Source organism: Anthonomus grandis, chromosome 1 (genome assembly GCF_022605725.1).
Source record: "Anthonomus grandis grandis chromosome 1, icAntGran1.3, whole genome shotgun sequence".
NCBI classification, from domain to species: Eukaryota; Metazoa; Arthropoda; class Insecta; order Coleoptera; family Curculionidae; genus Anthonomus; species Anthonomus grandis.
The window spans coordinates 14,608,712-14,625,960 of NC_065546.1; the positions used below are offsets into that span (position 1 = coordinate 14,608,712).

The following is a 17,249-nucleotide window of genomic DNA, read 5'->3' on the forward strand; positions in this document are numbered from 1 at the left end:
AAAGGATAGTTTGTTACTCCTATAAAGAACAAACAAATAAAAAATTTAGAAGGAAAAATTCCACCAAAAAAATATGTATTCGGATCTAATTTGAGAAAAAAAAATCAGGCTTTAAAGTCAATGAAAAAGGTGGAAAAAGCAATACGACCAGTCGCTTGTTCTACTCCTCGTATTCCGAGAATGGGAGTAGAGGAAATAGAGTTGCTAAAAGTACGCAGGAAAACTGGTGGAACCGGTTCTCGGTTTAGTCATGGTTTGGTTCATCACTGGCATCACAGAAGAGAGATAAAAACACAAAAAGGACAATCATCGATATACAAGTCAGTTCCTCAGAAAAGGCGTTAACGGTTATTATTACAAAGTTGCGCTTTACATCTACATTTTCAAGTTTTTAAAAGAATTAAAAAAAAAATTAAAAATAGAATTAAAAAACACCACATTTTTAGGAACAAAACAAAAGAGCTCGTAAATACACGCAACGGCGACTGCTGTAAGTTAAAGTCCTGTTGAAAAAATTTTCTTAAATTTGATAACGATAAAATAGATGTAAAGCGTAACACTTCATAATATTTGCTTATTTCATCACTGCACATATAAACAGTAATAGGCCTGAAGATGGTCCAAATAGAAGTTGAAATATCGGAATTTCTTCTAAAATAAAATCAGTTTTATTTGAACTGCTTAACTTTAGTCCTAAGCGACACTTTCATTCCATTTCACCCTAAGGACATTAAATTTTATTATTGATTATTTGTATTTTTTTTTTGTTTGAAGCTATTTATTGATTTTTAAGGTCTGTTATTTTTGTGCTGTCGGTCGAAATAGATTCAAATGTTGTATTTGTATTTAGTGCAATTTATAAATCATGATTTAAATTTAACATATATTACCTTTAAAAGTATTTGGATTATTCTTTGTCACACTTAACACATTATATGTTTTTTTGAAGCACGATATCTTAACGACTCATTCTTTTTTTTATTCATCTTTGATCCTCCCACTAACCAGACTTATTGAATTTTGCTAGATTTTAATTTGTATTAGGAACTGATTCCTATGGACCAAAGCTCTAGGAATAAAGCGAAGATATGTTTATTTTTATTAAGCTTAGTATTTTCACTTTTTTCACCTATTTTATTAAAGTAAAAAAAGTAATGAAAAATATCGATCAATTTTTGTTTAAAGTGTGATAAAATCATAAATATGCTTGGCCTTAACCTATTTTTCAATTTATAAATAAATATTATAGTAAGGAAATACAGTCATTGTTTTACCAGCCTCGTGTCTTTAGCATAATAATAAAATGTGACATACACCTCAATTTTCTCTTATTAATCACTAATTTATATATGACGTCGAATTAAGAATTAGGAAAAGAAATATACTTATTATCAACTTAACTTTAATGACATCTTTTATTACAATAGTAATTCTTTCAAATTTATATGCATGTAACACGGAGTATTAAGATGCTTAATCGCTTATCATAAATCCGTTGGACTGAAAATAATATATAAATTGATAACTACTATCCTGAATAATCAATATTATTTTGATTGGATAATAAAGTTTTAATGAGTAGGCAAACCTTTATCTGATATAGATAAATTCTAAATTAAACTTCCGTGGGATGTTACATCTGATACGAGAATGGCGAATCATACTTTGCATACTTAATAAAAATTTGATAGTAATCATCTGATTTTTTTTAGTGAAAAAGTACAAATGCCATTTAAGTTTAATTTTTTTTAAGGGATAAAAAATAAAATTAATAATTTTACCTATATTTACTTTCTATTCCAATTTTTTTTGACAACTTTAATTCTTATAATATCTGAGCAAGTTATATCAAGAGCGGAGAATATTAAATGTCATTAAATAGTAATTAGTAACTCGATGAATAATTAAAAAAATGGGCAAAAATGCTTACACAATAATGGTGGTCATTTCGAATATTTAGGTTAATAACAACTTATTTCATATTTATTTTAAATAAGTTCTGGATTTATTTTTGGTCATTATTAAATTGTTTATTAAAAATAAATCATTGTTGAAATATATTTTTTTTTAATACCTCATTTTAATATTAATGTTTAACATTTATTAGCAATATTGTTATTGAGCAGATGACTATTAAATAAATAAATTGATAACAGCTAAATAAATTGTACACTCTTTAAAGGTTATTTAAAAAAACCAAGTCATTTTGCGTCTAAATTTGAATTCTTATTAATATTACCACTTTTATGTTATTTTAGCATCTGTAAATATTTTTAAATAACAACCAAAAAGATAAACTTTTTACTGTATAAATAAGTAATTAACTAACAAAAACTAACAAAAAGACTTAGTATATAGGTTTCAATTAACAATTAAATGACTCTGGATAAGGTAGAATTAAAGAGGCAAAAAAAAATCTTAACAATACTACCAAATTTTTACATCAAAGATATGTACACACCTCATGTTCTAATCTGATAAATGTGATAAATGTCATAATTTGCTATTAATTAAAATATGAATAATGTTGATATGAATAAAATAAGTTTGCAAAAGTAACATTTAAATTATGATTTCGCTACTAGGTAGATTTCAGCACTTGAAAATTTAATTGCAATTATTAAAGTTTTTAGTATATATTGATATTACGCAAGGAAAAGTTCATAAACCTTTTTACCTAAGACATATCATCCTTAACCGTGTTATATCTACTTAACTATCAAAAAGGTTACTGAAAAATATTGAACCAAAAATAATTAATATCATAGATAAGAAATTGACGTATTAAATTATGACATTGATTAAATATTTGTAACATTAAATTGAAATAAAAGGTATATTAATAAAAATTTAAATAAGTGAGACAAATCTATGGTTAGTAATATTTAAATAAATGGAATAAACTGGCCTGCATATTCCTCCAAGAAATGAACTGCTAGTCTTCAAAACCGAGGTTGTAGATGTATGCCATTTGTAGCTCAGCTATCCGGACTGGGAATCTCTAATACTAGCTCTAAGTTTAGCTCTAGCTCCACCGCTTTCAGCAATTTTCCGGGGAAATCAAGAGCCTGCAGCCATGAAAAATTGAAAAAGAATAAAGAGGAAAACGGAAAAGTAAAACCACAGATGTAAATATATTATTTATATATATTATTTACATCTGCACATTTATTTTATTTATTTATTTCAATACACGGCAGAGCCATTTTGAAATTTTCATAATAATATATTATTTTAAACGATTGTTTGGATCGCTGAGGACATGTTAGGACCAAGTCGTTAGTCAATTCCAACTCCCCACATTTATAATTTCATAATGGTGATGAGACGTGGTTTCCCAATTCGAGGTGCAAACCAGTCAACGGCTTCGGAATGGCCCTTCCAGCTAAGCCGAAACCGAAAAAAGGTCAATGTCGATCAAAAGTGAATGTGAAAATGAAAAAAAAATTAAAGTGACTGTCAAAAGTGGTGAAGTTACCATTTACTTTACTGACTTTCTAGCCAAAAACTTATCTGGATGTATTCATATATGGCTCCTGTTGTTGCCTTGAGAGCTTCGGAAAGGTGGTGCTAAAAGCTGAAAGAAAACACTATTGTTTTTAAATTATTCTTAGTAGATTTCAGTTGACTTACTATAACGTTTTAAACGGTATTTCCAACTTTTGTATTTAGTTATCTGTGTAAGTTAAATTTTTTCATACAAGGTATTAAACTTTTGAAAAACAACAATTTCTTCATTGTTTACCACATTTGTTCCATTTTTTCAAATCTTCTATTAATTGTTAAATGTTAGGTTTAATTATAATAATTTTATTTTTAACTACTAGAAACTTATTATCGTATCTTACGTATTATTAATCGTATCTTACGTCACGATTTTTATTAATATTTTTTATTTTTCCGTGCTGAAAAATGGAGGAGAAAGTGGATCAAAACAATACTAATCTTTCTTTACGTGAATCTAACACATAACGGACAGTTCCAAAGTCCATGTAGGATTGTGCCTCTGTTCCTTTCTCTTTCTGCCATTCTAGATCAAAAATAGTTTCATTGTCCTGAGTGAGCTCATCCTGCTTTATTATATTTCCAGACTTGACAGCAGCAGTTAGTTACAAAATCTTTTCGGAAAGACATTATGAAAAAATACTACCATTAGTTTCTTTTTTAGCTTCCGCCGACAATTATAAGCTTATAATAATTATAATTTTTTTGGTTTTCCACCAAGATGCAACCGTTTTCCATAAAAAACTAAGCTTACTAAGTAACCAAAAATATATTTTTTTAAATCACTGTTAAGTAAAGGACATCATTATTTCTTCAGATTTCTAGTAATTGGTACTAGGTACTTATAAACATTTGGCACACGTAAACGGGCATTTGCATCTAATAATAAGTGAAGAAAATCATTGATTGACTGAAAGCTTAGAACATTAGAATATGTTAAAAATGTATCAGAAAAGTGTTTCTAAGTATGTTGCGCCCTCTAACGTCAGAACATAGAACCACGCCTTTCTTTTGCATGAGAATATAGCAGTGTGCTGCATTTCGCACGCAAAGCTGTTTTGTATTTTATGTCATTCACAGATTAATGTAGGACAAATAATGTTATTGTAACTGTTATTCTAATTAGCATTAATTGAACCATTGTTTATTTTAAAGTAAGAGAAAGTAAAATTCGTTTAATAATCAAAACTATTTTATATTATATTTATACTTCTCAATAGTAATAATTATTAAAATTTATAACTAGGTTTGTTTGAATCGTCAAATTTTCATATACAGGGTGTTTCAGAAATATGGGATCAAACTTCTGGGGGTTGTTCAGTGCAACAGAAAAATCCATTTGAGTATAGGAACCCATGTCCGGAAATGCGTCACTACGCCACTACGGCTCTAAGACGCGTTAAAATTTATAAAAAACATTAATTAGGTATCTAAATAGGATCTGCTGCATTTATTTTTAACTTTTGTACATGATACCATAACAACAATTGTTTAAAATCAACGCTTATGAATGTCAATTCTCAATGTCATGTTTAAAAATTTTATAGCTTTCAATTTTTAAACATTTATTGCTAATGGAAAACTTTACCAATCAAGAATTGGCGGATATGCATTTGGCAAACGGAGCAACATACTGCAATGCACGAGCAGCATCGCGGTTGTATCATAAACGTTATCCCGAACTACATCATCCTGGATACAAAAAGTTTATTGCGGTTTATCGGCGGCTCGCTGAGACAGGCATGTTTAAGACCAAGATGCATGATACTGGTGTTGCTCGAACCGTAAGAACGGTCGAATTTGAAGAAGAGGTGCTTTAGCGAGTTGCCGATGAATCATCAAATAGCACACGTGACGTCGCGTCGCTAAGAATATGAATACGAGTAACGCTTCTGTCTGGCGGGTACTACACGTAGCCGATCGATAGTTCTAGCCTGGACACTTATCCCCGCTTCCATCGATACCTCACAACAGAAGCCGAAATCATGCGAGGCGACGACCGCATCGCGATGGCAAAAATTCCGCACTGGGGCACATATTTTGCGTTGATTCGAAATAATATTTTACTGCAGTTATTATTGTAGTTTTTAGTAAGATTACGCATTTAAAATTTTAAACTACCAAACTATTTTGATACTCGCTTTGAGTTTTAAAAAGAATAAAAATTCGGTATTTAAATTAGGTGGGTAAATTAACAATTTTATTTTTAACTTACATTTTACAATCTTAATTTTATTTAGAATAATGCCTACCTCTTGCTGCATTCCTGTTTAAGCTCAGAAAAAATTAAAATGGATTTTACTTTTTTTTTTGGTTTTTTTTGATTATCTTCGGAATCATTCAAATTTTTGATTTTTTAAATAAACAACAAAAATTTGGCGTAGGTACCTACCTAATTTTGTTTTCGGCATATACATTTTTACGAAAAAGTAATACAGCAATACAAAAACTTTCCCATAGCAACCAAGATTACCCACAAAAGTGTCAAGAATAAGTTTTTGGAAATTTGTTTTTTTTTCGAAATCTTCAAAACCACACAAAATATAATATATATATTTTTTTATATGGCATATTCTTTTACAAGTAAATCATATGCAACTTTGGGGTTAATTATCCATTTTCGTATTTTGAGAGTAGACGAATTTGAAACTCTGTTTATGTATATTTTTCCAATAAAATAAATAATAAAAAATATTTAAAACATTTATCATATACCTAAAAATACGTAATAATAAAAAAAATATATTATCTTGTATAATGTAAAATATTAGGTCCCGCGGTATCTCCACTAAGTCGTTCCACTGTACGGCGTGCGCCACCAAATCTCGGCTTCAATTTTGACGCCCCGAAACCAGTGTCACGGCTAGAACTCTCGATCGGCTACGTACTACACGAGCAACAACTCCATCCTTACCTCTTCCAGAAAGTTCAAGGTTTGACTGGAGCCGATTTTCATCCTAGAGTTCAATTTTGTCGATGGCTTCTGGATCACATCATTGCACAACCAAATTTTTTTCGATATGTTTTGTGGACCGATGAAGCCTCATTCACAAGAGACGGTATTTTTAATAGTAGGAATAGCCATGTTTGGGTCGAAGAGAATCCTTATGCAATTTTTACAAGAAAACATCAGAATCGTTGGTCTGTCAACGTATGGGCAGGTATTGTTGATGATTATTTAATTGGAAACGGAACGGTTAACAGGACCTATTTATCTGCGTTTCTTAGAGGAAGCTCTTCCAGAACTCCTTAAAAATGTTCCACTAAACGTTAGACAGCAAATGTGGTTTCAGCATGATGGAGCTGTACAAGTACGCGAGTATTTGGCTCAGCGGTTTGGGCACCATTGGATTGCCAGAGGTGAAGCAGTTCCTTTCTTTCTCCTCCTAGGTCACCCGATTTAACGTCTCTCGATTTTTTCTTGTGGGGACAAGTAAAGTCTTTATTCTACGAAACTCCAGTGGAATCAGAGCTAGACTTAATTGGACGAATATTAGCAGCATTTGAAATCATTCAAAACGAGGATCAAATTTTTACTGTAGTCCGCCGAAATCATGTGCGGCGTTTAAATCGGTGTATTGACGTTGGAGGAAGTCATTTTGAACAATTGTTGTGATGGTATCAAATACAAAAGGTAAAAATAAATGCATCAGATCCTATTTAGGTAATTAATATTTTTTCTAAATTTAAACGCGTGTTAGGGCCATACGTAGTGACACATTTCCGGACATGGGTTCCTATACTTAAATGGTTTCTACTGTTGCACTGAACAACCCCTAGAAGTTTGATCCCATAGTTCTAAAACACCCTGTAGAACGGCAATGCTTTAAATTTCGCCCGGAGTCTCTTAATAAAGGTATTTGGCAACTGCGCTCATTTTTCTATAGTATTAGAGAAGAAGGTCCGAATATGAGCCCTATTTGATTTTTTTAAATATTAATGGTGTCATTGGACGAATTAACCTGTAATTTGGAAACCTTATTACTGGGAGCATCCACTTCAAAGTTATAAACACGGTTTTAAAAAAATACTTACTAAGAATTGTGTCATTTTCAAAAATCAAAATGTATAAATTTTTAAGATTCATTAAAAGTTTTTGAAATATGGGCCACGCTATAAAAGTAACAAAGAAAATTTATATTTTCAAAAAACAAGACATAAAAATACTCATTTACAAAAATCGCAAACATGTTCGCCGCGTTCTGTGTCCGTCCAAGTCTTAAGTGACCACATATTACGCATCAAACAGCACACCCACGACTCGCCCTTGACATCTTCAGAGAAAAGCCTTTCACAATAAATACATGTTGCATCTTCATTTTCAGGAGGAGTTTCGATTTCTTCAAGGGCGTTATCTTCATCATCAGGAATGAATATTTCGCCATCTTCACTCTCAGAGTTTCAACCATTCAACGATCTTTTTTCGTATTGAAACTTTTGGTTGGGACTTATCCTTACCCTTACTTATCCGACTTACTATTGGAGAAAGTTTTGCCAAACACATTTTGTTTTCCTTTTTCACAAATATTAAATTTTTTTCAATAGAAGTTTCTAACTTATTTTTGTATGGAGACGCTATAATTTCAGACTTAGAAGACTTTTCCACGATTAGTTACCTTTCTTTTTATGAAAGGGAATGGGGAAATCGCTGTGGAGCCAGAAATATCATCAACATATCTAGAGCATCCGGGTTGGGGATCATTATTTGAACATCAGTAGATTTAGCATTTTTATTTATTTGAGTTGCTGGACTGGACACAAGAGAGAAACTTTGATCTTGGGAAGTATTGTTGTTGTTGCAGTTTTCTTTTAAATCGCTACATCTTTTAGCTGCTTCACAAAAAATTAAAGGAGTAAATACCTGTCACTTGAAAACCCTTGATTATGTGACTTGTCTGTGACTTTAGGTATGCCTTTCCTAATAGCTCGGCTATTTCATGAACAGAAACAAGACGCTGATTTGCACGTATACAATTTCTTATTTATTTGCTATAGTGGAGCTTAAAATGGACCCATAAAACTTTTATCTAAGGGCTGTAATTTATGCGTAGAATGAGGTAGTGACAATATTGAAATGTGATTTTCCCTGGCTAAGCTAATAACTTCCAAATTGCGGGTATGGCTGTAATGTCCATTCAATAATAACAAAACAGGTTCATCTTGAGATGATTTAACGAATTTTATAAAGTGACAAAACCACTTCGTAAAAAGATTTTGTTGAATACCCCTACAAAAGTTGACATATGAGCTGTCATTTTTTTTAGAATGTCATTTTCTATCAAAATATGTCAAAAAAATTGGGGGATCCTATTTAAAATAGAATATTAGGGTCATTTGCGGTTAAACCAGAAGTAACAGATAACAATTGGATACGTCAGCTCATCCCAATTTGGGTGCTACATCCACGTACCAAATTTCATTTTTTTTAATTAAAAAATAAAAAAGTTATAGGAGCGAACCACTTTCCTAAGACACCCGGTATAATAATCAAGCCATCTTGCTAAAGGCATAAAAATCCCTGTGCATTGATTACGCCGGTCGTATCTACATTGTATTTGATAATATGTTTTAGCTACCGAAATATTTATACCATATATTATTATGAGGTTTTACCTGTTTATAATTTCAACTTAATCCGTCGAAGTTAAGACTGATTTTATGAAACTAAATATACTGATATTCAGATGACTGGACGGTGACATTAGTGGTGACTTAACTTTATTATTGTCCTCTTTGGAAAAAGTCTAGTTGTCTCAGCCAAAGCATTCAGTTCATTGCAAGCAAACATTCAAAACAAACTTTTCTGCTAAGCATTATTCTAGTTAAGGCTGATATTTCCAAAAACTAGTTTAAGCTATAAACAGGATATTTTCTATAATGTTTATAAATCTACCAAAAGCCAGCTCTTAAACTTAAACTACTTTTGAAAATAGACAATGCGGATGTTGCGCCTTTAAAGTCCCTTTACAATTATGGAAGATTTCAATTTATAGAGGACAGCTATAATGAAGTAACTAAGAAATTAATTAATACATAGTTGTGTTTTGATGTTTGATAATATATTCTCATGTTAAGGTTTTCTTAATGAAAAGTCGACACATGGAATTTTTGCATTCGAAGACTTTGAAATCTGCAACCAAATCGAGCTCTTGTTTTTACGATACGGGGTAAATCTTATAAGATGCCAGTATCTTATTTTTTCACTTAGCATACAATCAAAACAAGGACTCTAAAAATATTGATTTTCATCTGTATTAAAGGTCTAAAGTCAATTTGTTACCAAACCGGCTTTAACAGAGCAGCTCTATGAGAATTGACCATGGAGTATTCTGAGAGCAGACCTAATATCATATATCACTTTCTAGTAAATGGACGGTTATCTTTGATATATCCATTTACTAAAAAAGACTAGAAATGCTTTTCTAAGAAACAAAATGAAATTTGCGAAAAGAAAGTTTGCTACTATGCAGTACATTAGACAAACTTTTTAATGTGACAATTTAAAAAAGTGCCTTAATAAATTAAAGGATAATCATTTAAACTTCAGTGACACTTTTTAGCAATGAAAATGCTCACACTAGCGAACTTTTATTTGATAGTATAATTCACAACATATTAATGGTGACAGCAAACAATATCTTGGTGCTTACCTCACTGGAAACTCTGGTCTGTAAATTAACTAGAAAATTATTAATGCAGAGGAAAAACAAAGAACAGATGTCAATTTATACAGGGATGGCAAAGAAATATAAGAGCCAATATGCTAATATGTCAAAATATCAAAAATATGAGACTTACGTATTTACTTCTTAGAAATCTTAACCAGGATCCCATTGAAAATTTATTTGAGCAAATAAGGTAACATAAAATTAAAAACTCTAATCGAAACTGTTTGCACTTCCTTGCAGCGTTAAAAACGTTGAGGATAAATAATCATAGTTTTCCAATTTAAAAAAATTTTAATTGTGAAAATTATTTCTAAAACCCTCTTGGTAACGTTGGTGAGTTTTTACAAAAATATTCTAATAATTCTTCTGGTAAATTAACTGATAACAATTCGGACGTCAACATTATCTAGCCTTCTGCTAATATTGATATAATTTCTAATGAGGATCATTTTTTTTCAGAAGATAACTATGCGACACCATATGCCACTGGTTATATTATAAAAAAATAATTTTGATAATTGCACAACATGCCGCAATCATTTGTATTTAACTGAAGTACTGAGAGGGCACTGATATATTCAGTTTAAGAATAATGACAATACAACAAGATTAAATGATCCTTCAAGTCAATTAGTACTTTTAATTGCTACCGTTCATTATAAATTATAGAACTTTTTGGATGAATTTGGACAATATACAAATTTTTTGTCTATTCATTAGAAAAAATTTAAGGACTTTAGTTTTTGTAACACAAATGATATTGTTAAGCCCATTGTTAGAAGCTTTACTCTATTAACTATCTATAAAAATTTAAAAGATAAAAATCAAAAACCTATAAACAGGGATGGTCATGCAAAAAAATTTTAAAAAACTGTCAGTTAAATATTTCCTAGCATTGGTACCATTATTTCCAAAATATTATTATTATTATTAGAGCTTTACACTATAATTCATATTTATTCCTTTTATCTTTATTTTCATATAAGTCTTTTAGTGAATTTGATTATTAGGGTTATTAAGGTTTGCAATTTTTTTTAATTCATGCTCATATCATCACTAAGACAAGTCAGAGGTATAGAGAATAAGAGAACTGAACACCCAGATGAGTGGACCAGAATGAATATTTTTACTCCAGTGCCATATTGTATTTTAATTTGTATTAGGAAAACAGCATGGACCCTAGTTTATATACAACAGCACGTGGCGGGTAAGTATTGTTTTCCTTTTGAGTAATATTTTGAAACCTAACGCCATAAAATTTGGTTAAAATCAAAAATAAGGCATTTGATTTTGTATATGTCTTTATCTTATAATAAAATTTTAACAAATTTTTGCCTAAAACGACTTATAAATTTTTCCGTCCCTTTTGAGGGACGTCATGCATTTTAGCCACTGAAGTTTTTTTTCCACGGTTTATTTTCAGATTGAGTCTTCATGAATTACTGCTAGAATTAGAAGCCCGAAAAAGCCTCCATTTACTTAATTCCTCCCGATGACGGTGCTTTAACGAATGAGGACAGCGATAAATCGGATGATGAACATGAGGCTAACCCAAACCATTTGGGAGCGGCAATATTGAGAACAGAATGCGAAGCAGTTATTTACACCAGAAGTCCAGCAGAATATGATTCCGAAGATGACCTTCCCCTTTCTCATTTTGTAAAAAAAACTAAAACACAAGCAGAAACCTCAACAAAGAAGAAAAAGCTTGGAAAATCAACTGAAACATTACGAAATTGGAATATCGAAAAGCCGTCTTTTATTATAAATTCCACGTGTGCTCCCGAGCAGCCACCAGCTGATTTAGTGAATATTACTTCCCCACTAATATTTTTTCAACTTTTTTTTGATGCATCGATGTGTGAACATATTGTTACTCAAACAAATCTGTATGCATCTCAAAAAAGTTTAAATTTATATCATGACGAACTGCATGTTGTATTCGGTGCTTTAGCTCTTTCTGGGTATGCTAAATATCCAAAAAAACGAATGTATTGGGGAGCTAATAATGACATTCCAAAAATATTACCAGAAAGTATTCGCCTCAACCGTTTTGAGACAATATTACGGAATTTGCAATATTGCGGACATGAACGATAATTCCAAAATTGATAAAAGTTATAGACTTTATAAGCTTCGACCGGTTATTGGGCGGCTAAATGAAAATTATATTTTAGGTCCAGTCCTCAATATTACAATAATTGTTTACTATGTAGTACATGCTTCTTCTACTCTAGAGCACAATGTTTAAAGAAAATGAATCCGGCCCTGCTCCATTACCTATCCCCATCTCCTTGATGCCCCGCGTCCGATGTGTCATTGTGTTTCTTGTGCTTAGAGCATCCACACGTTGCTGCTCTTCGCGACGTTTATTTTATGGCCAGTCGGCCACTCAGAGTGAAATTTATATCTGTTTTTTTTTGTTTACGCAAAGCCCTGGGGTAAGTACGTAACCTTATTAATTTTACCCTAGCTGGACGTCTTGACTGATATTGCATTTCAAATGTAAAAACCTATATTAATTTAATTCCCTTATTCGGATTATAGCTGTTTTTTACAGTTGGAATGGGTAAATCAAAGAGGAAAAGGGGTCGTAGTTGCTCTTCGACCAGCGAAGATGATTCTGTATCCACTCGGCAACTTGAAGAAGTTGAGAAGGGAAATAAAGAGTGTCGTCAAAGAAAGAAAAAAAAGAAATCGTCAACCTCGTCACGAGGCTAGGCGACGGGAGTCAAGAAGCCCACGCGCACGCTCGCAGGGACGAAGCAGATCAAGGAATTTTCGTCATCACGTCCACTGTGACCGTGAAACGAAAAATATTGCGCCATTGGCTGCGGCTCCAACGCGGGCTTCGCTCGAAATTCCGACGTTGCCACGTCCAGCTAAAGATCCTTCTGATCGTGATATTCAAAATGACGCCTGTAGCGTTGTTTCAGAGGATAGTTTATTGAATTTGGGTACCTGTAGTGCTCAATCACATTTAGGCGGTATAAGGGATGTATGTAACGCCCCTCAGGGAAACAACATTGACGACGCCCGTAGCGTTTTGTCAAACGAGTCTCGAGGAAATGAACTTGTAATTCATAATGACGTATCCTTACCAGAGGATGTCATTGAAATGCTCGGGGTTGATCCTGAACTTACAAAGAGGTGGAAGGCTATTCTGCAAAATGGCCTTAAAAAGGATAAATTATTAGCGATCCTAAATAAATATGACACACCCTCAAATTTGCCTTTTTTAACCCCCCCATTACTCAATCCGGAGGTTAAGGCCGCCTTACAAAAGTCTAATCTTTCGATAGACTATTCACACTCTGAGGTACAGAGTCAATTAGGAAAAGGGCTCGTTGCTTTAGGCAAAGCAATCACGAATGTCCTTGGAAATATTGAAAATATTCCTGGATAAAAAGCGATTTACTTACAAACCTTTTTAACTAAAGTCTCTCAAGGCTATTGAAAATGCAAGTAAAGAACTTAAAACGGTGCAAAGACCTTTACTTATTAAAAAGAGGGGGGGTGATACTGTAAGTAACCGAAATAACCCTGGATCGAGTCAACAAAATCGGCCTTTAAACACGTACAGGCCGGTCCGTCATTACACAGAGACGCGGCCGGCCAGGCAACAAAAATCTGCCTACCGGGCAGAACCAGCCAAAACTTACCGCAACAAAAACCAAAGCACCTGGAGGAAGAGAACCTAAAGGTGAGAGAAAATTTAAAAAATAATGCTCTTTATGCCGGTCGCCTCTTTCATTTTTTGAAAATTGGCTCTTTATAAATCCTTCCTCAATTGTATTGAGCTGGATTAAAGGATATAAATTACCTTTTATTAAAAAGCCTAAACAAGCAGTTTTTCTACGTTCAAAATCATTTGATCATAGAGAAAGTTGCCAAATTAGTATTGAAATTTCCAACTCACTAAAAATAGGGGCAATAAAGAAATGTAGTTTTTCAAAAAATTGATTTCTGTCTCCAATATTTTTAGCCGATAAAGCTAATGGGAAAAAACGTTTTATCTTAAATTAAAAACGTTAAAATAATTACGTTTTCGCCCCCCATTTTAAAATGGAGGACACCAGAACGACAAACAACTGTTAATTCAGAAAAACTCATATGCAGCCACTCTCGATTTAAAAGATGCATATTATTTACTCCCAATAGCACCCAAGCATAGAAAATATTTAAGATTTTCTTATAATAACCCCCTTTATGAATTTACCTGTTTGCCGTTTGGTTTGACAACCGCGCCTTACACGTTCACGAAGCTTCTACGGCCGGTAGTAGAACATGTGCGGTGTACCAGGGGGGTACTTTGCGTAAATTTTCTTGATGATTTTTTGGTTCTAGGGTCATCGTAAGACGAATGCACTCAAAGTGTTCAAATTCTTATGGTCACATTAGAATCATTGGGATTTATAGTAAATTTGGAAAAAAGTGTGCTTTTTCCGGACAGAAGATTTAAATTTTTGGGTTTTATTTATAATTCAGTTTTAAAGACCATAGAGCTAACATTGGAAAAACGAGACAACATTTTAAAATGGTCTCAACTGTTAATTAACAGAAAAAATTGCAAAATTTTTAGGTCTTCTAACGTCAGCATGCCCAGCTGTTAAATACGGCTGGGTGTATACCAAAATATTAGAGAGAGAAAAACATCTAGCATTACAACAAAATAGTGATAGCTGTTATGCAAAAATTAATATCTCAGAACCTATGCGGAACGATTTAAAGTGGTGGGTTTCCAACATTTATACCACAAATAATGATTTGAGGAAAGATTCTTTTGATCTTGAAATCTTTACAGACGCAAGCTTAACAGGCTGGGGTGCATTTTGTCAGAGCGAAACTGCCAATGGATGGTACGATATCCGTTATAAAGACGAACACATTAATTTCTTAGAACTCCAAGCTATTTACCTTGGGTTACAATATTTTGCTAGAAATTACTCAAGCTGTACGATTTTAATTCGTACCGATAATACTACTGCGGTTTCTAGTGTAAATAAAATGGGTAGCGTAAAATTTTTGAAGTTAAATGATATTACAAGGAAAATTTGGTGTTGGTGCGAATCCAAAAATATTTGGATTTTTGCATCATACATACCCTCAGCTGAAAATTATGAAGCTGATAAAGCTTCTCGTGTCTTAAATACGGAAACTAAGTGGGCCCTTAATAATGACATATTTTTAGAAATTACAGAAAAGTTTGGTTTTCCCGAAATCGATCTTTTCGCCTCTATGGAAAATCGTAAGTGTAAAAGGTTTATTTCTTGGCAGAGAGACCCAAAAGCTAAAATGGTTGATGCCTTCACTATAAGTTGGAATAGTTTAAGATTTTATGCGTTTCCGCCTTTTCCTTTAATTTTAAGAACCTTGCAAAAAATTTTAAACGACAAGGCATCTGGTATTTTTGTTGTACCGTATTGGAAATCGCAGCCGTGATTCCCTTTATTCGAAAAAATAATTGAAGGTGATCTGCTACTTTTTGGGCCAGCAGATAATAGTTTATTTTCTCCTTTCAGCGACCAGAAACATCATCTTGCCTCGGACCTTATCCTGGCTGTAGCCAGGTTATCAGGAAAGCCTTGTTTAATACAAGGCATATCGGAAAATACTGTAACAGTTATGGAAAAATCCTTCCTAACAGTTATGAAAAAAAGTGACAACACATTAAGGCAGTATAATTCAACATACAAGAGATGGTGGGAATTTTGTGTAAACAGAAACTTTTCACCATTCGAAAAGAACAGTTCTCATATAATATCTTTCTTGCAAAACGCTTTTGAAACAACGGACAACATATTTGGTACGTTTAACTCTCACCGTGCTGCCTTATCCTTAATAACTTCATCAGATTTAGAAGAAGATCCCCAACTTTAAAGATTCATTAAGAGAATTTTTAGACTTCGACCACCGAAGCCAAGATACAACTGTACATGGGACCCTCAAATTGTTTTAGTTTTTTTGGAAAAAACAGAGACAGATTCTTTAAAGTGTCTTTCTCATAAATTAATCACCCTACTTGCCTTAGGAACTGGCCATAGAATGCAAACATTTTCTTTTATAATTCTTCCAAACATTCAATTTACTAGCGAAGGAGCCAAAATATTTGTTCCTGATTTAATTAAGACATCTAGCGTCAATTCAGTACAACCATGCCTAGATTTGCCCTTTTTTGATAATCCCAACTTATGTGTAGCATCAACGCTTAAGAAATATTTAGAAGCTACACAAAATCTGCGACATAAATGCCTCAAACTGTTCATCACATATAAAAAGCCTCATAAACCTGCTACAAAGCAAACTTTAAGTAGATGGGTAAAGGAGACCTTACAGGCAGTGGGAGTCGACTCGTCTGTTTTCAAACCTCATTCGGTTCGGCACGCATCGACTTCAGCCGCATTAAGAAACGGACTCTCTCTGGACTCCATAAAAAAATCAGCAGGTTGAAGTAAAAACTCCAACGCATTTGCTCGGTTTTATAACCGACCACTTAAAGATAAGAGTTTCCTTGATTAAATTCTTGAAACACAAAATAATTAAATTACTGTGTCTTCTAGGATAAGTTTTTTAAGGCATAATAATATTTATATATCATTTTTATACTTACCTACAAACGGTCAAGTACTACTAAAGAGTTTAATTTTTGTTTTGTTTTTGGGAAATAAAAGTTCAGTTTATTTTTATTTTTATTTACTTATAGGTTATTTTACTTAAAGCATTAGATACTTGGGTATGTATCTACATATATTTTAAACGCACTGTTTTTCGGCTTCCGACTTTAAATATCTACATAGTAAACAATTATTGTAATATTGAGGACTGGGCCTGAAATATAATTAATCAATCAAAATAACTTACCTGAAGTTTGATCGTAATTATATGAAGGTCCAGTCCGAAAATATTACAACCCACCCACCCTCAACCAGAGTATATGTACACCGAAAAACAGGAAGGGAAATCCTTAAAACAATGACACATCGGACGCGGGGCATCAAGGAGATGGGGATAAGTAATGGAGCAGGGCCGGATTTATTTTCTTTAAACATTATGCTCTAGAGTAGAAGAAGCATGTAC

General features: G+C 32.7%; 1 protein-coding gene and 1 long non-coding RNA gene across 3 annotated transcripts in view; one reads left to right on the top strand and one right to left on the bottom strand.

The window, feature by feature from the left end:
• The window catches only part of LOC126737629 (phospholipase A1 member A-like), a 76,080-nt gene that overhangs the window by 1,942 nt on the left and 56,889 nt on the right, over positions 1-17,249 (top strand). The window lies entirely within an intron of this gene.
• Positions 3,167-17,249, bottom strand: part of LOC126737667 (uncharacterized) — a 53,863-nt gene continuing 39,780 nt past the window's right edge. For both annotated transcript variants that reach the window (XR_007661070.1, XR_007661072.1), the window contains exons 2-3: positions 3,479-3,577; positions 3,167-3,385 (exon numbers count right to left, since the gene is read on the bottom strand). This is a non-coding gene — a long non-coding RNA (uncharacterized LOC126737667). The remainder of the gene's footprint in view (positions 3,386-3,478; positions 3,578-17,249) is intronic.